The following is an 8,806-nucleotide window of genomic DNA, read 5'->3' on the forward strand; positions in this document are numbered from 1 at the left end:
TGGTCCTCAGTACTTCCATTAAGATCCAACTATTTATATCCTAGCCTCCTACCCAGGGTATCCACTGCTTGCAGGGGCAGGACTGGCATTACCCGACCCCATTCTGGAGTTGCTGAGGTGCAGAGATCGCAGGCTGCTCGTATGGAGCAGAGTGTCGCTCAGCCTTCTGGTGACCTGGCAAGCACCAGCGGCCTAGTACAGTGCCCTCTACTGATCACGATCACAGTCTTACCTATGGAGACTTCTACGGTCTTCTTAGGCACCCATACTGCCTAAAAATGCATGTGGTGGCTACAAATCCAATTATAAACTCTGGTGCCATCTTATGGCCAGAAGGGTAAGTTACAACAGATATATCAGTCTGTACAATACAGACACAGCAGGTGTACAGAATCGGTAACTCAGCAGAGGGATGGTGGGAACCTCTCATAATGGGCTCAGCAGGTGTACAGACCCAGGAACTCAGCACAGGGATGGTGGGAACCCCTCATAATGGGCACAGCAGGTGTACAGACCCGGGAACTCAGCACAGGGATGGTGGGAACCCCTCATAATGGGCACAGCAGGAGTACAGACCCCAGAAACTCAGCACAGGAATGGTGGGAACCCCTCATAATGGGCACAGCAGGTGTACAGACCCGGGAACTCAGCACAGGGATGGTGGGAACCCCTCATAATGGGCACAGCAGGTGTACAGACCCGGGAACTCAGCACAGGGATGGTGAGAACCCCTCATAATAGACACAGCAGGAGTACAGACCCCAGAAACTCAGCACAGGGATGGTGGGAACCCCTCATAATGGGCACAGCAGGAGTACAGACCCCAGAAACTCAGCACAGGGATGGTGGGAACCCCTCATAATGGGCACAGCAGGAGTACAGACCCCAGAAACTCAGCACAGGGATGGTGGGAACCCCTCATAATGGGCTCAGCAGGTATACAGACACAGGAACTCAGCACAGGGATGGTGGGAACCCCTCATAATGGGCACAGCAGGTATACAGACATAGTGGGCACCGCAGGTGTACAGACCCAGGAACTAAGAACAGGTATGGTGGGAACCCCTTATTACAGACACAGCGGAAGTACAGAACTAAGAACTCAGCACAGGCATGGTGGAAACCCCTCATAATGGACAGCAGGTGTACAGACCTGGAATCTCAGCACAGGGATGGTGTGAAGACCCAGGAAATCGGCACAGGGATGGTGGGAACCCCTCATAATGGACAGCAGGTGTACAGACCTGGAATCTCAGCACAGGGATGGTGTGAAGACCCAGGAAATCGGCACAGGGATGGTGGGAACCCCTCATAATGGGCACAGCAGGTGTACAGACCCAGGATATTAGCACAGGGATGGTGGGAACCCCTCATAATGGACAGCAGGTGTACAGACCTGGAATCTTAGCACAGGGATGGTGGGAACTCCTCATAATGGGCACAGCAGGTGTACAGACCCAGGAACTCAGCACAGTAATGGTGGGAACCCCAGATGATTGTCACAGCAGGTTTAGAGAACCGGGAACTCCCCTCATGGATGGTGGGAACTCCTCATAATGGGCACAGCTGGTGTAAAGACCCAGGAACTCAGCACAGGAATGGTGGGAACCCCTCATAATGGGCACAGCAGGTGTACAGACCCGGGATATTTGCATAGGGATGGTTGGGAATGCCTCATAATGGTTACAGAAGGTGTACAGACCCGGAATCTCAGCACAAGGAACTCCCTAATGTGGGCACAGCAGGTGTACAGACCCAGGAACTCAGCACAGGGATGGTGGGAACCCCTCATAATGGGCACAGCAGATGTACAGACCCGGGAACTTAGAAACAGGGATGGTGATAACCCCTCATAATAGGCATGCCTCCCAGCTCTCTCAGATTCTGCAGCACTGTCCAAGAATTCATTAAAATCCCAGTCTTGTAGGGCCACTGATAGGGTGGTACAGGGGTTACCAGCAAGGAAACAATCTTCAATGACTGACCTAGGTATGGAGTTAGCAATGTCAACCAAGCCTATATGCTGAACAGCTTAGTATCTGTCTCCCTCTAGTGGACAGATTTATATTCACAGCATTCTGCCCAGTGAAAGTATTGTGCAAGGTAATGTTCAAGATTTAAAGAAACAGTGCACCCCCAGAATGCATTATTTGGAATGTTCTGTGTTCAAGCAGGGTCTAGGGATATTCCTAGGAGGGTGGTCTCATCCTGATCCAAGCCCACCCTTAATCAGTGACTGATGTTCCCTCCCTTCCCCTCACAGAGTATCAGTGTTCCCCCCCTCCCCGGGCTTTAGATGATTTGTTTTCCCCGTGTAGGCAGAGAAGAATTGGGTAGCGCACACAAAGTGTGTCACAGCAAACAGCGGATAGTATGTATATATATATATATATATATATATATATATATATATATATATATATATATATATATATATATATATATATATATATAGTGCAGGGCACAGGAGTGCATAATGCCCTGAGTGTGGGAGCGGGGATGGGGAGAGTATAACGTATAGGTGAGTAGAGAGAGTACAAAAATATTACCTTCCTCTCCAAGTACAGCTCTTTCTCAGTACAGATCTCCTCCAGTACAGATTATCCCCGGAACTGCTTTCTCCCAGTAAAGCTTGGCCCAGTACAGATCTCCCCCAGTACAGATTATCCCCAGTACAGCTTTCTCTCAGTACAGTTTGGCCCAGTACAGATCCCCCCCAGTACAGATTATACCCAGTACAGCTTTCTCTCAGTACAGCTTGGCCCAGTACAGATTATCCCCAGTACAGCTCTCTCTCAGTACAGTTTGGCCCAGTACAGCTTTCTCTCAGTACAGCTTGGCCCAGTACAGATCTCCCCCAGTACAGCTTTCTCTCAGTACAGCTTGGCCCAGTACAGATCTCCCCCAGTACTGCTTTCTCTCAGTAAAGCTTGGCTCAGTACAGATCTCCCCCCAGTACAGCTATAACCCCAGTACCGATCTCTCAGGTACAGGTCTCCCCCAGTACAGATTATCCCCAGTACAGCTTTCTCTCAGTACAGCTTGGCCCAGTACAGATCTCCCCCGGTACAGATTATCCCAAGTACAGCTTTCTCTCAGTAAAGCTTGGCCCAGTACAGATCTCCCCCCCAGTACAGATTATCCCCAGTACAGCTTGGCCCAGTACAGATCTCCCCAGTACAGATTATCCCCAGTACAGCTTTCTCTCAGTAAAGCTTGGCCCAGTACAGATCTCCCCCCAGTACAGATTATCCCCAGTACAGCTTTCTCTCAGTACAGCTTGGCCCAGTACAGATCTCCCCAGTACAGATTATCCCCAGTACAGCTTTCTCTCAGTAAAGCTTGGCCCAGTACAGATCTCCCCCAGTACAGATTATCCCCAGTACAGCTTTCTCTCAGTACAGCTTGGCCCAGTACAGATCTCCCCAGTACAGATTATCCCCAGTACAGCTTTCTCTCAGTACAGCTTGGCCCAGTACAGATCTCCCCCGGTAAAGATTATCCCCAGTACAGCTTTCTCTCAGTAAAGCTTGGCCCAGTACAGATCTCCCCCCCCCCCCCAGTACAGCTTTCTCTCAGTACAGCTTGGCCCAGTACAGATTATCCCCAGTACAGATTATCCCCAGTACAGCTTTCTCTCAGTACAGTTTGGCCCAGTACAGATCTCCCCCGGTACAGATTATCCCCAGTACATCTTTCTCTCAGTACAGCTTGGCCCAGTACAGATCTCCCCCGGTACAGATTATCCCCAGTACAGCTTTCTCTCAGTACAGCTTGGCCCAGTACAGATTATCCCCAGTACAGCTCTCTCTCAGTACAGTTTGGCCCAGTACAGCTTTCTCTCAGTACAGCTTGGCCCAGTACAGATCTCCCCCAGTACAGATTATCCCCAGTACAGCTTTCTCTCAGTACAGCTTGGCCCAGTACAGATCTCCCCCAGTACTGCTTTCTCTCAGTAAAGCTTGGCTCAGTACAGATCTCCCCCCAGTACAGCTATAACCCCAGTACCGATCTCTCAGGTACAGGTCTCCCCCAGTACAGATTATCCCCAGTACAGCTTTCTCTCAGTACAGCTTGGCCCAGTACAGATCTCCCCCGGTACAGATTATCCCAAGTACAGCTTTCTCTCAGTAAAGCTTGGCCCAGTACAGATCTCCCCCCCAGTACAGATTATCCCCAGTACAGCTCTCTCTCAGTACAGCTTGGCCCAGTACAGATTATCCCCAGTACAGCTTGGCCCAGTACAGATCTCCCCAGTACAGATTATCCCCAGTACAGCTTTCTCTCAGTAAAGCTTGGCCCAGTACAGATCTCCCCCAGTACAGATTATCCCCAGTACAGCTTTCTCTCAGTACAGCTTGGCCCAGTACAGATCTCCCCCGGTAAAGATTATCCCCAGTACAGCTTTCTCTCAGTAAAGCTTGGCCCAGTACAGATCTCCCCCCCCCCCAGTACAGCTTTCTCTCAGTACAGCTTGGCCCAGTACAGATTATCCCCAGTACTGCTTTCTCTCAGTAAAGCTTGGCTCAGTACAGATCTCCCCCGGTAAAGATTATCCCCAGTACAGCTTTCTCTCAGTACAGCTTGGCCCAGTACAGATCTCCCCCCAGTACAGCTATAACCCCAGTACCGATCTCTCTAGTACAGGTCTCCCCCAGTACAGGTGTCCCCCACTACAGACCTCCACAATACAGCTCTTATCCCAGAACAGATCTCCCCAGTACGGATCTTCCCCAGCACAGATCTCCCAGTACAGATTACCCTGGTACAGATCTCCCCCAGTACAGCTCTCCTCCCAATACTGACCTCCCTCGTACAGATCTCCCCCCAGAACAGATCTACCCAGTACATATCTCCCTAGTACAGCTATAACCCCAGTACAGACCTCTCTAGTAAAGACCTCTCTAGTACAGGTCTCCCCCAGTACAGACCTCCCCAGTACAGCTATAACCCCAGTACAGACCTCCCCAGTACAGCTATAACCCCAGTACAGACCTCCCCAGTACAGCTATAACCCCAGTACAGACCTCCCCAGTACAGCTATAACCCCAGTACAGACCTCCCCAGTACAGGTGTCCCATACTACAGACCTCCACAGTACAGCTCTTATCCCAGCACAGATCTCCCCAGTGCAGATGTCCACCAGTACGGATCTTACCAGTACAGATCTTGCCCCTCCATAACACATTTACCAGACCAAGAAGTTCAGAGTGAGGGGAAGTCCTCCCTTTACTGGGTCAGGTGACTGGAGCCAAGGATGAGCTAGGAACGGGCTGCTTTCCAACTGCCTGTCTCTGAGAACTGGCTGGAGAGACTTCTACTTCTGATGCCCAGCAGTTATTGGCACTACCTGCTGTTGTAGACACTTTAGGGGAGGGGGCACTCTCCCTTATCTACATCCCTCTCTCCCTCCACTGAGCACCATTACTCCTTCTTCCAACCTAAGCCCCAATGCCTCCCTCTTCCATCACTGAGCACCAATGCCCCCCCTTCCCCCAACTCTGCCTCTTTTTCTCCCCTTTTTTCTACCATTAGCATCGACACTAAACATTTTCTACCTTTCACTGCCCACCAACATCAGCATTTTTTATTCCTAGTAACCATCAATGCCAGGCATTTTTGTATCCCACTGAACATTTGTGCTGGGTATTTTTTGTTTACTTGACCACTGGAGCACTTTACCAGAGACACCAGCCATCTTCTTCTTCTTCTTCTTGTAAGGGGTGGTTAGTATCTCCTTTAGGGTGGTCTCCCACCTCCTGTCTTAAGCCAGGCTGAGCTTGACATCCTCTTTCCATTGCAGGGTGAATATATTGGAGGTAGGGTGGTGTCTGGGTAAAGCCATTATTGGGACCTTGTTGGTTTCATTTAAGGTAAAGCATTCAGAAATGTGCTGGGACGAGTGTGACACTATGCATGGTGTGGAGGGTTCCCATACCCCTGTTGGCCTTATACACAGTGACGACAGAGGTCTGGTGTCTTTTCCTGTGGCCTAAAACAGGGCGAGGTTCAATGTCACAGGAGTACATATTTCTGTTGCTCAGAATATTCCGTTATACTGGTGGGTGCCCTATGGGAGCCAAGCATTGTTCCAAAACATTTTATAACACTTTTATATCTGTTTTACATTATTACACTGGTGCTTCTGGTGTTAGAGTGAGGATACACAGTGGGCTTGGTTATGAATATTCATATCCTTTCTCAGCCAACCACCAGGAATTTCTTTGCCAGTGGAGCATCATGGGAAAAGGTATACATATTTGAAGTGAGCTGAAGCAAGGACTCTTACCCCTGAGATGTGGCCTAGGGAGGTGTGTGTGTGTGAGGTGTCTCACTAGGCCTGCCTGAAGAGGACTTTAGGTAATTAGGCCTTGAATATAGAGAAGACTAGACACAGGATGGAATCCTAAAAGAATTGGTTGGCTCTCCTGCAGAAGACTGGACACAGGATGGAGTCTCAAAGGAGTTGGGTAATTCTCCTGGAGGAGACTGGACACAGGATGGAGTCTCAAACAGTGGCGGCTGGTGCGTTGGGGGAGCAGGGGCGCCGCCCCCCCTATCCATGCGTCCGGCCCCCTAATCTACATGCGGGACGCCGGACACATGGAGTTTAATGGGGCTTTTATTTTCTTTTACATCACCTGATTAGAGCCAGAGGCTCTAATAGGCTTCAGCAAAGGGTGGACCCAGGGTGCAGAGCAGTGCGCCTCGTGCCCACCCATTGTGTGACAATAGCGAATGAAAATTCACTATTGTCATACCGATCCTCCTCCTGGCCAATCAGGAAGCGGGTCAGAGACCATTGACCGAGGGGGAGGCGGGAGGACTGAGGACTCGAGGAGATGCGGGGACTGAAGAGAAGCCGCCGCTACAGGTAAGTGCACTGGTCTCGGGGGGGGGGGGGGGGGAGCTTGGCACGCTGTTCACTCTGCATTGAAAGGGGGCACGCTGGTCTCTGCATCGAAGGGGGCCCGCTGGTCTCTGCATTGAAGGGGGCACGCTGGTCTCTGCATTGAAGGGGGCACGCTGGTCTCTGCATTGAAAGGGGGCACTCTGGTCTCTGCATTGAAAGGGGGCACGCTGGTCTCTGCATTGAAGGGGGCACGCTGGTCTCTGCATTGAAAGGGGGCACGCTGGTCTTTGCATTAAAAGGGGGTACACTGTTCACTCTGCATTGAAAGGGGTCACGCTGATCTCTGCATTGAAGGGGGCATGCTGGTCTCTGCATTGAAAGGGGGCACGCTGGTCTCTGCATTAAAAGGGGGCACACTGTTCACTCTGCATTGAAGGGGGCACGCTGGTGTCTGCATTGAAAGGGGGCACACTGTTCACTCTGCATTGAAAGGGGGCACGCTGGTCTCTGCATTGAAAGGGGGCACGCTGGTCTCTGCATTGAAAGGGGGCACTCTGGTCTCTGCATTGAAAGGGGGCACTCTGGTCTCTGCATTGAAAGGGGGCACGCTGGTCTCTGCATTGAAAAGGGGCACGCTGATCTCTGCATTGAAGGGGGCACGCTGGTCTCTGCATTGAAAGGGGGCACGCTGGTCTCTGCATTGAAAGGGGGCACGCTGGTCACTGTGCATTGAAAGGAGGCACGCTGTGGTCTCTCTGCATTGAAAGGGGGCACGCTGTGGTCACTCTGCATTGAAGGGGGCACACTATACCTTGATTACTGAAGGCTACTTTCACAATTTTGTGACCTCAAAGTCACGCAATTTTTTACAGCGTTTTTTGCCGCAAAGCAATGCCTATTACATTTTTCTGTTTGCGCCCCCCCCCAAAAATTTTGAGCACCAGCCGCCACTGGTCTCAAATGAGTTGGTTGACTTTCCTGTTGAAGACTGGACACTGGATGGAGTCTAAAAGGAGTTTGTCGACTTTCCTGAAGAAGACTTGTAAGTGGGGTGCAGCGTGGTGCGGCGGCAATAAGACAATCAATCCCAGTGCGATGTAAGGACTTGTATTGAAATAATGCAAAAACAGTTGCACAAATAACATGATGTAAAAGCAGCCCAGCCGGGAACACTCACAGTTCCAGCAGCGTGTAGAGAGCAGGATTCAGCCGACCTGAGAGCGCCTGTTTAAAGGGGTAGAATGCAGCCTGGCTGTCTTAAGCCCAAACAGGAAGATGTTCAGTAAAGTTGTGAACCCTACACTTTCTATTCTCATCAGGAACCTTTCCCCGGCGATAGATTTGTACCTACCAGGCGTGGTTCTTGACCCTACTTCTGGGGTTCGTTAATTTGCCCCGGGAGTCAGTAGTTTAAAGATGGCCTGTAGAGGTTTCTGAATCAAGACCACCCACAGTTCTTGGATATATGTCCATAGTGGCTACACCACCAGCATTTTTATTCCTCTTCAGGGTCCCTGTGCAATGGGTTCTTGCCCCTATGGGGTTGAGGTGAGTCCTTCTAGAAGGAGGCCACCTCCTTTTTCAAGGTGGCCACATCCTGAGCTAGATTCTTCAGTGTGGTTTGCATGGCTGACAAGGGTGAAGGTCCTAGGGCCTCCTCTTTGAAGTATGCAGGTTCAAACTCTTTGGTAAACGCTACCGTTGCATCTGGTTCTTCCTTTCCTGTTCCCGTATAACTGCATCTACCATCCAAATTATCAAAGGTGGTGGGGGGTTGCTCCTTGACTTTCTCTTGTAAGGTTCTCCCGACTGGGCCAGCTTTCAGGCCTGCTATGAACTGATCTCTTATTATGTAGACTGCATCAGTGATGGCAGCACAGCCATACACATCCTACTTCTACAGGTGCCTCCACAGGTTCTGCATGGCTACCGCATAATGGGTGAGATTCTTGT

The sequence above is a fragment of the Pelophylax lessonae genome, assembly GCF_965119305.1.
Source record: "Pelophylax lessonae genome assembly, chromosome: 4".
Lineage (NCBI taxonomy): Eukaryota > Metazoa > Chordata > Amphibia > Anura > Ranidae > Pelophylax > Pelophylax lessonae.